The sequence below is a fragment of the Erinaceus europaeus genome, chromosome 19 (genome assembly GCF_950295315.1).
Source record: "Erinaceus europaeus chromosome 19, mEriEur2.1, whole genome shotgun sequence".
Classification (NCBI taxonomy): domain Eukaryota; kingdom Metazoa; phylum Chordata; class Mammalia; order Eulipotyphla; family Erinaceidae; genus Erinaceus; species Erinaceus europaeus.
The window spans coordinates 7576266-7593453 of record NC_080180.1 but is presented as its reverse complement, the minus strand read 5'-3'; the positions used below and the strand labels follow the sequence as shown (position 1 = coordinate 7593453).

The 17188-nt window shown below is 48.3% G+C and overlaps 1 long non-coding RNA gene across 3 annotated transcripts in view; it reads left to right on the top strand.

Annotated features, from left to right (window-relative positions):
* Positions 1–17188, top strand: part of LOC132534596 (uncharacterized) — a 129578-nt gene that overhangs the window by 9245 nt on the left and 103145 nt on the right. For all 3 annotated transcript variants that reach the window (XR_009546303.1, XR_009546301.1, XR_009546302.1), the window contains exon 2: positions 2863–3029. This is a non-coding gene — a long non-coding RNA (uncharacterized LOC132534596). The remainder of the gene's footprint in view (positions 1–2862; positions 3030–17188) is intronic.

The window sequence follows — 17188 nt, the reverse complement described above, 5'->3', positions numbered from 1 at the left end:
TTCCCCAGAACTCCACCCCACTAGGGAAGGAGAGAGACAGGCTGGGAGTATGGATCTACCTGCCAGTGCCCATGTTCAGCAGGGAAGCAATTACAGAAGCCAGACCTTCCACCTTCTGCATCATTTATATATGGAAAACAATGACCCTGGGTCCATACTCCCAGAGGGTTAAAGAATAGGAAAGCTATCAGGGGAGGGGATGGGATATGGAGTTCTGATGGTGGGAATTGTACCCTTCTCATTCCATGGTCTTGTCAACATTTCCATTTTTTTTTAATTTAAGAAAGGATTAATTAACAAAACCATAGGGTAGGAGGGGTACAACTCCACACAATTCCCACCACCCAATCTCCATATCCCACCCCCTCCCCTGATAGCTTTCCCATTCTCTATCCCTCTGGGAGCATGGACCCAGGGTCATTGTGGGTTGCAGAAGGTAGGAGGTCTGGCTTCTGTAATTGCTTCCCTGCTGAACATGGACGTTGACTGGTCGGTCCATACTCCCAGTCTGCCTCTCTCTTTCTCTAGTAGGGTGTGTCTCTGGGGAAGCTGAGCTCCAGGACACATTGGTGGGGTCTTCAGTCCAGGGAAGCCTGGCCGGCATCCTGATGGCATCTGGAACCTGGTGACTGAAAAGAGAGTTAACATACGAAACCAAACAAGTTGTTGAGCAATCATGGACCCAAAGGTTGGAATAGTGGAGAGGAAGTATTAGGGAGGTACTCACTGCAAACTCTAGTGTACTTCTGCTTTCAGGTATATATTTTGCAGTAATTTATAGATACGTGTGAAGATATGCTCTCTCTCACAGAAACTGGTGTATATCTAGGTTTTGGGACTTTGTTAGAAAGTGAACCACCTGAGATGAAATTAGAGTATACTATGAAAGGAAAGGTCTCACCCGAGTAATGAAGCTGAAGTTGTCATTCCACATGTGAAGTCTCTGGACACAGTCTGAAGTGAAGCATGTTGAGGTGGCAATCGTTGCGTTGGTTAGGTTGTGATAGGTGGATGCAATATTATTTGATATGGATTGGGAGAGGCATACGGGAAAGTGGGCCCTATCCAAGGGTTCTAGGACTGGGGGAAGTAGGGGCTCTATAGTGGAGATGTGAGGTTCCTGCTGTCTTAGGGTTCAAAAAGACAATCAATACTTAATGTTATCATCACATTATTTGGTAATTGGGTTAACTTTGAAAAGTCCTTTTGTTAGGGTTTGCAGTACAGTACCCAGTATCTTGTATATAGCTGTGCTATTGGAAACATTTCCATTTTATAAATAAAAATAATAATAAAAAAAGAAAGTGCAACCTCTGTTGAGAACAGTCTGGAGAACTCTCAGAAGGCTAGAAATGGACCTACCCTATGACCCTGCAATTCCCCTCCTGGGGATATATCCTAAGGAACCCAACACATCCATCCAAAAAGATCTGTGTACACATATGTTCTTGGCAGCACAATTTGTAATAGCCAAAACCTGGAAGCAACCCAGGTGTCCAACAACAGATGAGTGGCTGAGCAAGTTGTGGTATATATACACAATGGAATACTACTCAGCTATAAAAAATGGTGACTTCACCGTTTTCAGCCGATCTTGGATGGACCTTGAAAAAATCATGTTGAGTGAAATAAGTCAGAAACAGAAGGATGAATATGGGATGATCTCACTCTCAGGCCGAAGTTGAAAAACAAGATTAGAAAAGAAAACACAAGTCGAACCTGAAATGGAATTGGAGTATTACACCAAAGTAAAAGACTCTGGGGTGGGTGGGTGGGTGGGGAGAATACAGGTCCATGAAAAATGATGAATGAAATAGTGGGGGTTGTATTGCTAAATGGGAATCTGGGGAATGTTATGCATGTAAAAAAAAAAAAAGAAGTAGAAACGCAAAGCAGAAATTGACTGAGTTTGGAGTATGGCACCAAAGTAAGAAAGCAGAAGTATACTAGAGTTTGCAGTGAGTACCTCCCTAATACTTCCTCTCCACTTTTCCAAGCTTTGGGTCCATGATTGCTCAACAATTTGTTTGGCTTTGTATGTTAACTCTCTTTTCAGTCACCAGGTTCCAGGTGTCATCAGGATGCCGGCCAGACTTCCCTGGATTGAAGACACCACCAATGTGTCCTGGAGCTCAGCTTCCCCAGAGACCCATCCTACTAGGGAAAGAGAGAGGCAGACTGGGAGTATGGACCGACCAGTCAACGCCCATGTTCAGCGAGGAAGCAATTACAGAAGCCAGACCTTCTACCTTCTGCAACCCTCAATGACCCTGGGTCCATGCTCCCAGAGGGATAGAGAATGGGAAAGCTATCGGGGGAGGGGGTGGGATATGGAGACTGGGCGGTGGGAATTGTGTGGAGTTGTACCCCTCCTACCCTATGGTTTTGTTAATTAATCCTTTCTTAAATAAAAAAAAAAAAAAAAAAGAAAGTGCAGCTCATAGCTGGGGTGGGGGAAGGAGCTGGGGGGTATGTTGCCCTGGCCTTGAGTGCCTGTTGTCGTGGTGATGGGGCCCCCATGCTTCCCCCCCTGGCCATGGCCTTGGCGCAGAAGATGCCCTGAGCCCTGGGGAGCTGGGTTTGGACTCACTGGCTCAGATGCGAGTTTTCCATGTCTGTGGCTGGTCTGTGGTCTTCACTGTGGAGCCCGGGGGACTCAGCGGTGGAGGGGGGTGAAAGGGGGGCTGTCTTTGTGTTTGTGCCCCAGTAATTTGGCCTTAGGAATGTCCTCCCATTTAAGTGTCTTTCTTTCTTATTTTTTAAATGGCCACCAGTGTTATTGCTAGGGCTTAGTGACTGCACATGAATCCACTGCTCCTGGTAGCCACTTTTTCCTTTTCCTTTTTTCCCTCTATTTTATAGGACAGGGAGGACCAGGTGTGAGGCCAGAGGGCTGGCGATTCCACCCAGGAGACCCCAGCCTGGCCTCCTGACTTCCGAGCTCAGTGATCCCGTCACTGAGGCTTGTGCCATGAAGCTCCCAGTGGAAATTCTGGACACCAGACCCCCGTGTCTGCAGGATGCACTGAGTGAGTGAGGGGATACTTTCTGACTCTCTAGGGAATGGAGGTGGGTGTGGGGGGCGGTCCTGGCTCAGGACCCTCCAGATATTAGCCTGCGTGTCTCCTTACTAGGCTCTGCTGTGTATCCTTTACCGGGAGCAGATGCTAACTGCAGTGCTGACTTGAGCTCCGTGCTTCATTGTAGTGGGTTATAAAGTCTGCGGCAGGTGGGGAGGGCAGCTCTTGGAACCCTGGCATTTGCAGCCAGCTGACCCAATGTGCGGGTGGAGATGCCCAGAGCTTGTGGCTGGTGTCTAAATTGGGGCCAGCCTCCTAGAAGTCAAAGACACCCTCAGTGACCTTGGCCTTGACCTTGGTGTTGAGGGCACTGCCTCTCACTTGGCCTGAGCCTTGAGTGACCAGAGCAGGCAGAAGCAGGCCAAGTCAGTCCCCAGCCCCGGGGCCTTACACTGTCCACTCCAATTATTTATTTTTTAAATTATTATTATTATTTTAAATATTTATTTATTTATTCCCTTTTGTTGCCCTTGTTGTTTTATTGTGGTAGTTATTATTGTTGTTATTTATGTCATCGTTGTTGGATAGGACAGAGAGAAATGGAGAGAGGAGGGGAAGACAGAAGGGGGAGAGAAAGGCAGACACCTGCAGACCTGCTTCACTGCTTGTGAAGCGACTGACTCCCCTGCAGGTGGGGAGCTGGGGGCTCGAACCGGGATCCTCAGGCTGATCCTTGCACTTTGCGTCACGTGCGCTTAACCCGCTGCGCTACCACCCAACTCCCATTTTTTAAATTATTAAAAAAATTTTTTTTCTTCTATTTATTTATTTATTTATTTATTTATTTCCCCTTTTGTTGCTATTGTTGTTTAAAAACATTTTAATATTTATTTATTTTCCCTTTTGTTCCCCTTGTTTAACATGGTTGTGGTTATTGATGTCATTGTTGTTAGATAGGACAGAGAGAAATGGAGAGAAGAGGGGAAGACAGAGAGGGGGAGGGAAAGATAGACACCTGCAGATCTGCTTCACCGATGGTGAAGCGACTACCCTGTAGGTGGGGAGCCGGGGCTCAAACCGGGATCCTTAAGCCGGTCCTCGCGCCTCACGTCATGTGCGCTTAACCCGCTGTGCCACCACCTGACTCCCTTGTTCACTCCATTTAATGCTTTTGCAGTTTGGGGGCAAGTCTGGACTGTTTAGAATTTCTGAGGATGACCCGTATGGCTTCCATCATGGCTGCACCCTTCACACTCCCAAAGACAGTGTATGCTGGGCTTCTCTCTCCCATACCCTCTTCTCTTTAGGTTTTACTTATTTACTGGTCATCGAGAGAAGGGGAAAGAGGGAATCAGAGCATTACTCTGGTACGTGCGACCTGGGGACTGAACTCAGGACTTTCCTTGTGCTTAAGGATCTGATACTTTAGCCACCACTTTACCTCCTGGGCTGCTGCTTGATGTTCCTTGTCTTTTGGGTAGAAAACCATTCTCAGCAGAGGGAGAGCTCCCTGCCGGTTCCAGGTGCATTTTTCTCCATGAGCCGCAGAGCCAGATGCCGAGGTCTCATTGGTGTGTTGGCACAGGGGTTGGGAGAGGGCTTGCATGGGCGGGGAGGTCCCTGGAAGCTGAGGCTTCCTCGGCGTGGCTCTTGCCAGCCTGTCTTGTCTGCATCTGAGAAAGCACTTGACCTTTGCGGGCTTTTGTTGTCTTTGCGAACCTGGGGGCAAGAATCACCCCAGCGGGTCCAGTGGTTGCGAGGATCAGATACATCACAGATGTCAGTTGTGCGAGGGGTGGGGGGGTGTTGGCACAGGCCTGACAGTCCTGAGCAAACGGCCCTATGGGGTGGCAGGAGAGCCGAGATGCCGTGACTCGCAGACTGTGGAACAGCGCCCAGAGCCAAGTAGCTGGTCCAGGCTGTGTCTCTCCAGGAAGAGTGAGTGTAGCTGTTTGGGGCAGGGGCAGGTGGGGAAGGGAAAAGCAGGGAGAAGACTGGGAACAGGGGGCTCTGAGGGTCTGCACCTAGGTGACATCGGCCCTCATCTTTCTCTACACCGTTTCTCCATGCTCTCTTGCTCTGAGTCCCCAGGCTTGCTCTGTGCTGGGCTCAGTGCTGGGATTAAGTGTTCTCGTGGGCCTGGGGCACGGGGCCTGGGAGCTGGCTGACCTCCTCAGCGCTCAGGGATAAACTGTTGTGCTGCTGGGTCTAACTGCAGAAGAAGGGCTTCCCAGGAGCTTTACACCTGGGACAGAGTTTAGCAAAGGCACAAGGTGCTTTGTCCTGCTCCTTGCTCTGAGGAGTGAGAGCCCCTCCAGTGGGCTGGCCTGACATAAGGAACTGTGTGTGTGTGTGTGTGTGTGTGTGTGTGTGTGTGTGTGTGAGAGAGAGAGAGAGAGAGAGAGAGAGAGAGAGAGAGAATGAGAATGGGGGGGAGGGAGCTCAGTGGGGAGGGGGCTCAGCCTGGATTTAGCCCTGGAACAGTGATAGCTGACCTCCAGCCTGTGCTCAGGGTCCCATCCCATCTCCCCTTGACACCGTGCTGGGGGTGACTCTGGGGGCAGCAGGAGGGTGCAGTGGGACCTGGTGTCTGGAGGCTGTGCTAGTCCCTGCCTTGGGCCCACTCCCGGCACAGGTGGCACAGGTGGTGGCTAATTGATTTTCTGCCATGAATATTCATCTCTGCTCGGCCTCCATCTGTTCTCCATCTGGAATTCCAAAATGACCACTGAGCAGACAGGCACAGAAGCCTTGTCCTAGGTGACCCCCCCAACAGCTGAGGGACAGATGCCCGCAGACTGGGGGCCTTTCGGGAGCAGCAGGTCTGGATCGCACGGGGCTCCCTGGAGGTGGCCGCCGCACTGCTTCTTAGCCTGGCTGGCTGTGGCTCTGGGCAGGAGCGAGAGCTCTGAGCTCAAGGAGGGCAGCCCAGGCTGAGTGGTGGCACACCTGGTGAAGGATCTGGGTTGCAGCCCCTGGCACCCCACCTGCAGGGAGGATAATGCACAAGTAGTGATGTGGGTCTTTCTCTCTCCCTCTCTCTGTCCTGTCAACTAGAAAAATAAGATAGAAAATAAAATGGAAAAAATGGCCACTAGGAGCTGTGGATTCTTTGTGGTGGCACTGACACTGAGCCCCAGTGATCACCCTGGAGGGAAGAACAGACAGACAAACAAACAGCAACAAGAAAGGAAGGCTTCCCAGTAGAGGTGTCCCACAGGGGCTCTTTGGTTTTGCTACCTGGCCCTTCATGTATGACTCGGGCTGATGCTGAATTATCATGCCACTGGGGTCATAGCAACTGCTGCTGGGCAGACAGGAAGCCTGGCGACTCTCTTCCAATGGCTGATGAGCCCCTCAAATGGCCAAGCTGTGTTACGGTCTCATTTATAGCTGACAGAGCTGCTTATCTGCTGCCCTGCCAGCTACAGCTTGAGCCACTGTGCGTCTTGTGCAATGCAGAAGACTGACACTGAAGACTCAGTATAAGGGACTCTTGTCCCATCAGTACAGTGCCATCACGGATAATCCTTTACTTATTAATTTGATTTGATTTGATGGAACAAAGAGAAGTTGAGGGCGGATGGAGAGGGAGAGAGACAGAGACACCAGCAGCCCTACTTTGCCACTGTGAAGCTTTCCCCCTACTGGTGGGGAACGGGACTTGAACTCAGGTCCTTGAGCACTGTAATGTACATCACCACCCAGCCCAGATAATCTTTTTTTTTTTTTTTTAATTAATTAATGCTGTTTTACTTGATAGGACAGAAATTGAGAAGGAAGGGGGAGATATGGAGAGAGAAAGAGAGACACAGTTTCACCATTCATAAACCTTCCTCAGTGCAGGTGGGGGCTGAGGACTTGAACCCAGGTCCTTGTGCATGGTAGGTAATACGTGTCCTCAGCCGGGTGCACTGCTGCCTGCCCAGTCCCTCGGTATCTAATATCTAGATCCTAAAGACAGAATTAACTCCCCCCACGCCCACTTGGGTGGCTCTACTTTTTCCATTCTTTTTATTTCAGAGAGGGAGAGACACCATAGTACTGTTCCACCAACAATAGGGTTTCTTCTCACACCGAGGTGTTTCCATGGGGTGCCAGGATTTGAACCCAGGACCTTGGCCACAGTGAAGTACTCTTCTGTTGGCTGAACTTCCTCCTGTTCCAAGGTGGAAATAACTTAAATGATTTCCCTGAATTAACACCAGTGGACACATGGCCGTGTTTGAAGGTTGAATACATTTCCTAAGAGGCAAAGTCACTGGGACTTGCCACACTTCGCTGTGCACTGTTAGGGGCACACTTGTATTGATATCGTTAGTCTGATGTGACTCTGGTGGGTAGCAGGTCTCCTGTTCAAGGATAGTTCCTGTTCATTTATAAATTGCACTTTTGTTCCTTTTTATTTTATTTTATATTTTATTTATTTATTTATTCCCTTTTGTTGCCCTTGTTGTTTTATTGCTGTAGTTATTATTGTTGTTGTCGTTGTTGAATAGGACAGAGAGAAATGGAGAGAGGAGGGGGAAGACAGAGAGGGGGAGAGAAAGACAGACACCTTCAGACCTGCTTTACCGCTTGTGAAGTGACTCCCCTGCAGGTGGGGAGCCGGGGGCTCGAACCGGGATCCTTATGCAGGTCCTTGTGCTTTGTGCCATCTGTGCTTAACCCACTGCACTACCGCCCGATTCCCGTTCGTTCCTTTTTAACACAGTGCCTGGCAAAGAGTAAGTGATACGATTTAGGGGCTTGGCGATGGCTTATGCTGTAGAGTCTGCATGTGGCCCTAGGTTTGAGCCTCAGCACCACAGAAATGATGGAGCAGTGAAGTGCTGTCTTCCAATTTCTCTTTGTCTCTTAATAAAAGGTCTCTCTCTCTTAACTGAAAGAAAAGGTCTTGAGACTGCTCAGCAGTATCATCCAAATGCAAGACCCTCGGGCCGGCTGGTGGTGCACCTGGTTGAGCGCACATGCTATAATGCTCAAGGACCCAGGTTAGATACCCTGGGTCCCCACCTGCAGGGGGAAAGGTTTGCAAGTGGTGAAGCAGGGCTGCAGGCGTCTCTCTGTGTCTCTCCCTCTCTGTCACCCCCTTTCCCTTGATTTCTGGCTGTCTCTATCAAATAAATAAAGATAATGACAACAACACCAAATGCAAGACCCTGAATCCACTCTCCAGCACTGCATTAAAAAACACACACAGAGGGCCAGGCAGTGGTGCACCTGGTTAAGTGCTCACATCACATTACAGTGCGTAAGGACCCAGGTTCAAGCCCCTGGTTCCCACCTGCAGGGAGAAAGCTTCACGAGTGGTGAAGCAGGGCTGCAGGTGTCTCTCTGTCTTTCTCTCTCTATCTCCCCTGCCTCTCTAAATTTCTCTAAGGCTCTATCCAATAATGAATAAATAAAATTAAAATAATTAAAAAAAAACTAAACACAGGGAGATGAAGATTTCACTGTTAGCTAAGGGAGCATTGGCTGAGTGTATGGCTCAGGTCCTGTGAAAACCAGGAGGGAATGCTGAACCCTGGCTCACGCAGGGAGGGAGCGTAGTCTAGTGCAGGTGGGTGGGCTGGGACAGGAAGGGAAGCAGGTGAGGGGTGTTCAGTAAAGGGACACATGGAAACGTCAGCTTCCCCAGACTTGAGGGACCAGGAGCTGCTGGTGGGAATGTCAATTGGTCCAACCCCTGTGAAGAGCAGTCTGGAGAACTCTCAGAAGGCTAGAAATGGACCTTCCCTATGACTCTGCAATTCCTCTCCTGGGGATAGATCCTGAGGAATCAAGCACACCCATCCCAAAAGATCCGTGTTCACCTGTGTTCATAACAGCACATTTTATAATTGCCAAATGCAGAAGCAACCGAGGTGTCCAACAACAGATGAGAAAGTCATGGCCTATACATACAATGGAATACCACTCAGCTATAAAAAATGGTGAATTCACCTTCTTCATCTCATCTTGGATGGAGCTTGAAGGAATCACATGAAATGAGCTAAGCCAGAAAGAGAAGGATGAATATGGAATGATCCCTCCTGCATGGGCAGAAATTGAGGAGAACAGAAAGGGAAAATACAAAGTAGAATGTGGACTGGGTTTGGTATACTGCACCAAAGTAAAGGACTTTGGCGGGGGTCAGTGCGGGTTGGGGGGGAGGCTTTCAGGTCCTGGCGCATGGTGATGGAGGAGGACTCAGGCTGGGGGTGAGAGTGTTTTGCAGAAAACTGAGAAGTTTTACACAGGTATCAACAACTGTATTTATTGCACACCATGAACCCCCATCCACCATCCAAAAAAAAAACACATGGCAGAAGGGGGGTATCTGAGGGAGCAGCATGTGAGACATACACCATGCCTCCACCATCCACAGAGCTTTCCCCAGTACCACCCATGATTCTCCCATGCAGTGCTGGGGCTCCAGCTCCGGGGCCCAGGCACGGAAAGGTGCATGCTCTCCTGGGTAAGCTATGTCCTGGGCCCTTTCTTCTTTTTATTAGGGTGCAACGGCCTCTTAGCCTCTTGATGTATCCACCTGGCTGGGTCCACTTCTAGTTACTCCACCAGACTCTAATCTGGCTCTTCTGGTGAAGGTATTTTGTAGATGCAATGAATGTCTCAGTCAGGCCACTTTGAGGAGGCTCTGATGACGGCATCTGATGGATGAATGAGTGAGTTGGGCTGTTGCTTCATGCAGGGAAGAAGGAATTTGGTTCTTGGAGGACAGTTCTGGCCTATGGCCAAGTGTTCCCCACATAGATCTTTCCTTAGGGATATGGGGTGTGCTTGGCCACCCCCCATAATTGAACAGGTCATTTTTTTTTTTTTGCCTCTAGGGTTATTGCTGGGGCTCAGTGCCTGTAGTACGAATCCACTGCTGCTGGAGGCCATTTTTCCCCATTTTATTGGATAGGACAGAGAGAAATTGAGAGGGGAGAGGAAGATAGGGAGAGAGAAAGGTAGACACCTGCAGACCTGCTTCACCCACTGCTTGTGAAGCAACCCCCCCTGCAGGTGGGGAACGGGGGCTCGAACCAGGTCCTTGCACTTGGTAACGTGTGTGTTCAACCAGGTGCACCACCTCCAGGCCCCTGTTCTGCCCTATTTTTCACTGATCCTTTAAATTCATTTGCAATACGGATGCATCTTGGCTTGGCGGTTGGGGTGGAAGGGATTCTTGCCCAAAGACTGACCTGTTAGCACTGTCTGTGCCTAGTAAGGCTCTATGTGCCCACCTTTCTTTGATAGGGTAGTATGGGTGGTGGTGGTGGTGAATTCTTTCTTTATCTTTCTCGCTTTTCCCTTCCTTCCCTTTTAATTCCCTTCTATCTCTCTCATTCCTCCCTCTGTTTTTCTCCCCCCCTTCCCTCCCTTTCCCTTCCCTGTCTTCCTATCAGTACACCACTCAACTCGGGCTGTTCATGGTACAGGCATTGAACATGAGACTTCCCACACGCAAGCCACCTCTTTGCCATGTCCCTGGTGCAGGGGGATGATTCCTGACCCTCTAATATTCTTTCCTCCTAAGATTCCAATGATCACTTGTTGTTCTGTATAATCTTCAAAGACAGTTGATTTTATGCGTGTTGAAAAGTAGAGATTTTTCTCTGGCTCCTTCTTCCTGAGAAACTGGACTCTACCAGGTTGCTACGTCTACTAAAGTTCTCTGAGGCAACTTCCCCAACTTCTTCCGACTGACTCAGTAACTGCCAAGTCAGTACAAGTTCACTGTTAGGTGAAACAGTATCAAGGTGTTTATACACCAGCTGGTGATATCCGACCTACTACTGAGCTGCCTCCAATTCTAGTTTCATGAAATAATCTTATTAAACCCAGAGGCATGTCTGTGTGTACTCTGCATGGCCTTTATGCTTCAGGCAGCTGCCACAGAGAACCCCACACGGCCTTCCTTGGAGAGAGAGTAATTCACATTTTAAAATCAGAAGAGCTGGGTTGGAATTTGGATTGAGCCAAGGTTGAAATGCTGGGTGACCTTAGATAAGTCATTTCACCTTTCTGGGCCCTGGCCTTCTCATCAGTGGTGACTTCCTATCGAGTCCAGGTCATAGTGTTTTTCTGAATTGATGCAAGTAGCTAGCTGATGGTTTGCAATGAGTACATGAACTGTTAAAATTGATCCCGCATGAAAACTCAAAGTTCATTTTTAAAGACATAAGAGTAACCACGGGAGTCGGGCTGTAGCGCAGCGGGTTAAGCGCAGGTGGCACAAAGCACAAGGACCGGCATAAGGATCCCGGTTCGAACCCCGGCTCCCCACCTGCAGGGGAGTCGCTTCACAGGCGGTGAAGCAGGTCTGCAGGTGTCTATCTTTCTCTCCCCCTCTCTGTCTTCCCCTCCTCTCTCCATTTCTCTCTGTCCTATCCAACAATGACAACAACAATAATAACTACAACAGAAAAACAACAAGGGCAACAAAAGGGAATAAATAAATAAAATAAATATTTAAAAAAAAAGAAGAGTAACCATGTCGGAAACAGACACACTGTCTTTCTTTCCAGGAAACTGAGTTGTATTCCTGGTTCTTTAATCTTTCTCTAGTTTGTGGCCGTGGCTTCAGAGGCCTATAGTGGTGAAGACAGGTTTAGATTCTCAGTTCTGTTCTTAGTGTGGTCGCGTTTTAAAATATACTACTGTACTGTGTTCCCATACCTCTGAGCTCTCTTCATTGCTTTTCATTGACTTACTCCTTCCAAGAAGGAAAACCCTTTTAGGAGTGGAAAAATATAGGGGGATGTGTATCTTGGACCTGGAGTTTGGCGATAGCACAGGGAAATATTGAAGAGCAGGGACTTTGAAGCTTAGCTTCCCTCTACTAATGGCTGCTACAGGAGGGCTTAGGCTCACTGGCATTCACCTTTCCTCGGGGGCCCAGCTGGCCCCAAGTAGTGGACTTTGCCCTCAGGCTCTTCTGTTCAGCTGTGGCTAACTGAGGTGTTGACTCCAGAAAAGATGCCGCCCCCCATGGCCAAAGGAGTGTCAGCCTAGTGGATCCTGTGTTGGGTTCAGCTCAATGTCCAGGGTTGATGACCTCCAGGAACCTTCTGTTAGTCACTGGACTGGGTTAGCTGATGTCCACAAAAAAGACTAGGTAAATCTGAAGGCTTCAGCCTGAGCCTCCATCTCCCTGCGAGCCCCAGAGAGAGATGAAAACACACACACAGAGGGAGGGAAACCAGAGATGCTTCTTGGGACGTGTGTGTGTGTGTGTGTGTGTGTGTGTGTGTGTGTGTCCATCCATCCAGAAATGCTCAGGTACCCCCTTGGCCACTCGGCAAAGGTCACCCTCCTCTTTTAGATGAACCCCCAGAGAGATGGATCAGTTGTGACTCTCAGCATCTTGGGGCTGACTGTACTTTTTCCGAGTTTCACATTACTCATTTCCAGAAAGTAATTTCAGCTGATTGTCTCGTGGTCCTCTTGAATGAGGCGTTTTACCAAAGAGGAGGCATTTGAAAAGATTGGCTTGCCATCCAACACTGGCCTTTCTGAATGCTCCTGAGGGCAGTGCCACTGCCAGTTTGGGATGGAAACTTGTTGGAATTCCTGTCTTGGGAGGATTTTAATGGGAGGTGAGACAACTAATCTCTGTTGGTTCATCGATGTGGATGCCCACCTGGGATGGGGCTGTTAGATGACCTTGTAGTTCCATCTTGCGCTGGCTCTTTGTGATTGGATGGTTGACTTATAAGATGGTTAGGCAGAAGATGTTAAACATCTATTTTATTAGGTGACCCAATGTCTTTTAATTTTGCCTTTCCAAGCAGATCTAAAGTTCTTTGAAAGCTGGGATTTTATCTTGTGCTCCTTTCCTATTTTTTTTTTTTTTTATATATGGGGGTTGGGGTTTGGTCAAGCTTATGGAGGAAATAGCATGCAGGGAGTCAGGAGCCAGGTCCCTGGGGAAAGGGTAGATATTCATGGGAGAAAGGAGACTGCGTCCTTGGAGGATGGAGGAATCAGACCTGGTGTGGGTGGCTGTGAAACAGCTCAGCTGATAGAGCAGAACTTGCATGTCAGAGGCCCCTGGTGCCTCATATACCAGAGTAGTACTCTGGCCTGTCTTTCTCTCTCTCCTGTGTAACTCTCTCAGATAAAATACTTAAACTAGGTCTTTTTTATTTTAAATAAAATACATAAAATAGTTGAGGGTGGATGTTCGTCTTCACAGGGTGGGGGGAGGATAGGATGGGACTTTTGGTGGTGGGAATGGTGTTTATGTACACTCCTGTTAAATTGTAAACATAATTAAAAAGAATAACAAAAAATAGGTCTTTTTTTTTTCTCCAGGATTATCGACGGGCTCAGTGCTGGTGCTAAGAATTCATTGCCATTTTTTCCTTTTTTTTTTTTTAATGCCATAGGGCAGAGAGAAACTGAGAGGAGAGGGGGAGAGGAAAATAGACACCTGCAGACCTGCCTCACCATTCCCCTGCAGGTGGGGAGCGTGGGCAGCGGGGGCTTGAACCTGGGTCCTTGCGCATGGTACCGTGTGCGCTTAACCAAGTGCACCACTGTCCGGCCAATAAAATAGGTCTTTAAAAACTGATACGGATACAAAAGTTAGTGGAGAAACATGAGAAAAGAGGAGGGTGATCACACTTCATAACTTCAATTTTGTTGAAGAAGGATGAGGAAAGAGATGAATGAATGAATGATGTACAAATGAACTAATGAACGATTAAGAGGGATAGAAGGCACTGACGGAGCACAGTAGGCCTGTTCAGCAGTTTCTCAGGGGGTGGAAGAAGGCGCTGGTCATGGACCATCAGGTGGGGAGTTTGTCCTTATGGGCATGTTAGGTGTGTGTGTGTGTGTGTGTGTGTGTGTGTGTGTGTGTGTGTGTGGTGGGTGAGAGGGACAGTGCACTGGGGCACCCATAGGAGTGTCTGCAGACTTGTGTGTGTGTGTGTGTGTGTGTGTGTGTGTGTGTGTGTGTGAGAGAGAGAGAGACTGGGACACCCATGGAAGTGTCTGCAGACCTGCCAAGCCAGTGGCTTCTGGGAGGAAGCATTAGTGACATAAGCCCTAATGTGTTAGCTGGGGCGGGGGGGGGGGGGCGTAGGGGAGGGTAGGAAAGAGGTAGGGTGGGTTCCAGGCAGATGGGGGAATGTTGAATGATCAAGTTTTTCCAAAGTTGGAAATGTTAAGTAATCAACGCTTCAGTATGTGTTGATGGAATAAAAGATAATCTGGAGACGCAGAGCCCACTAGTCTACTATTTATTTATTTTACCAGAGCCCTGCTTAGCTCTAGTTTATGTTGGTGCTGGGGACTAAACCTGGGGCCTCTGGTGTCTCTAGCATGAAAATCTTTTAGTATAACCATTAGCTGTCTCTCCAGCCTACTGAGCTCTTGATTCAACCAGATAAGCCTGCAGTTGAGTCATCGTTTCACTATATACTAGCTCCTGTTTTGCTCTTTCAAGTCACTTTACAACTGCCTTGTAAGCTGATATTTCTCTCAGTAAAGTGATTTGAGAAATAATTAAATCAGACATCTGGGGGCTGAGATTAAATTTATGCCCCACCACACTTGTAACATATGTTGAAGTCATTAACTAGCAGGAGGGACGTATACAAGTATCTGGGACGTCTGTGACTTAACCTCTGTCTGAAAAGGATTTACTTATTTGTTGGTATGTGTGTCTATATGAGAGAGAGAGACACAGAGACCTTAGTTCTGGCATATGGTGGTGCTGGGGATGGAACCTGGGTCTTCTGAGACCCCAGGCATGTGGTTCCTGTTCTCTGACACTGAGCTGTCTCTCTAGCCCTTCCAGATTGATTTTCAATCACAGGGCAAGTGTCTTACTCATTCTACATGTTTGAGTTGAAGAAAGAAAGAAAGGAAGGGGGGAGTTGAGTGGTAGCGCAGCAGGTTAAGCGCACGTGGTGCAAAGCGCAAGGACCAGGCGTAAGGATTGTGGTTTGAGCCCCGGCTCCCCACCTGCAGGGGAGTCACTTCACAGGCGGTAAAGCAGGTCTGCAGGTGTCTGTCTTTCTCTCCCCCTCTCTGTCTTCCCCTCCTGTCTCCATTTCTCTCTGTCCTAGCCAACAACGACGACAACAATAATAACTACAGCAATAAAACAACAAGGGCAACAAAAGGGAATAAATAAATAAAATAAAATATTAAAAAAATAAATAAATAAAAAAAGGGAAAATAAATAAATAGAATTAACAAAAAAGAAAGAAAAGAAGGAAGAAAGAGAGCAAAAGACATGGCAGTGGTAAAACAAAGGAGAGTGGACAGTGGAAGATGCATTGCAGACCCAAGGGCCTTGCAACACAAATGAGTGAAAATATCCAAAGTCCACATGCTTGAATTAATTAATTAATTAATGAGTGCTTGTTTCTTAATGGATTAAGAAACAAGAAAAGCACACAGAGAGGAGCACCAACATGTCTGCAAGGAAAAAGGAAAATCACACAAGAAGCCAATTCAATTTCCACCAAGTACCTTGGGCCATAAATGATTTCCAAGGAGACTCGGCCCACTGATGTGTTGGGTGTGGAACCGAGTCCCTCCGAGCTCCTTGCTAGCTCTGTGGGAAGGGCTGGCCAGGGTGCAGTTTGGGAGCTTGGGGTCCGCACCAGGCTGGAGCTGCAGCCTGGCTCTCTGTGCCGCTGGGGACAGCGTGACCTTGAACCTGAGCCTCCATGTGAGCAGCAGCAGCAGGAGATGCGGGATCTCAAGTCTGAGTGGGCTCGAGCATGGGGAATTCACGTGCAGAGTATCCACAACAGAATCTAACAGGAGGCTGGCTGCTGTGACTGCAATTTGTTTTTGTAACTACAAATTGTATCCTAATTATAATTTCTTTTATCATTTTATTGGGGCGGAGGATGGTTAGTGGTTGAATAGACAGTTGTTGAGGGGTGGGTGGTGGTGCACCTGGTTAAGTGCATGTATTACCATGCCCAAGGACCCAAGTTCAAGTCCCTGGTTCCAACCTTGGTGAAGCAAGGCTATAGGTCTCCCCCCCCACTTCTATACCCCCTGTCAATTTCTCTCTATTAAAATAAAACAGATTAGAAAGAAAAAAAAGAAATTCCAGTTGTTGACACATGGGTATAATTTCTCCTTTTCTCAACACCATGCACCAGGACCCCAGAGCCCAGTCCTCCCTCCTACCCCCTCTTTGCCTTCCCTCCCCAGAATCCTTGGGATTTACTTTGTGCTTTCCCTTCCTGTCCTTGTCTCTTAAGTTTGATCCAACCCCTGTGGAGAGCAGTCTGGAGAACTCTCAGAAGGCTAGAAATAGACGTGCCGTATGACCCAGCAATTCCTCTCCTGGGGATAGATCCTAAGGAACCCAACACACCCATCCATAAAGATGTGTGTACACCTGTGTTCATAGCAGCAGTTTGTAATAATCAGAACCCGGAAGCAACCCATGTGTCCAGGGACAGATGAGTGGCTGAGCGAGTGCTCTGATTCAGTTACCGAGCCACTATGCTCTCTCTCTCTCTCTCTCTTTTACCTCCAGGCTTATTGCTGGGACTAGGTGACTGCACTATGAATCCACTGCTCCTGGAGCCTATTTTTTCCCTTTTGTTGCCATTGTTATTGTTATTATTGTTGTTGTTATTGCTGTCATTGTTGTTGTATAGGATAGAGAAAAGCCGAGGGAGTAGGGGAAGAGGGAGAGGGGGAGAGAAACGTAGACACCTATAGACCTGCTTTACTGCCTGCCTGTGATGCAACCCCCCTGCAGGTGGGGAGCCGGGGCTGGAACCAGGATCCTTTCGCAGGTCCTTGCACTTTGTGCCACATGCCCTTAACCTGCTGCACCCCTGCTGTGCCCCTGCCCAGCCCTTGCCACCTTGTGCTCTCTCTTTGTGAGTAAATCTGTGCTAGAGGGAGGCCTGTGAGGGGTACCAGGTGTGTGTATGCCTCGCCTACCCAACGGCTGCCAGGCCAGCTACAACAACAATTCCAAACACAGACGGCGCCTTGGCAGTGCTGCGGACAGGGCACTGCATCTTGGGGGCCAACAGACATTTGGCAGGGACCTTGTGTAGCAGTATAGGTGGGTGTTGGGGGAACCAAAAAGTGACTGGGAAGCTCAGTGCTGCTTCTCCTTTCGATAACATAGTCTTTTTAAAAAATATTTTTATTTATTTATTATTGGATAGAGACAGAGATAA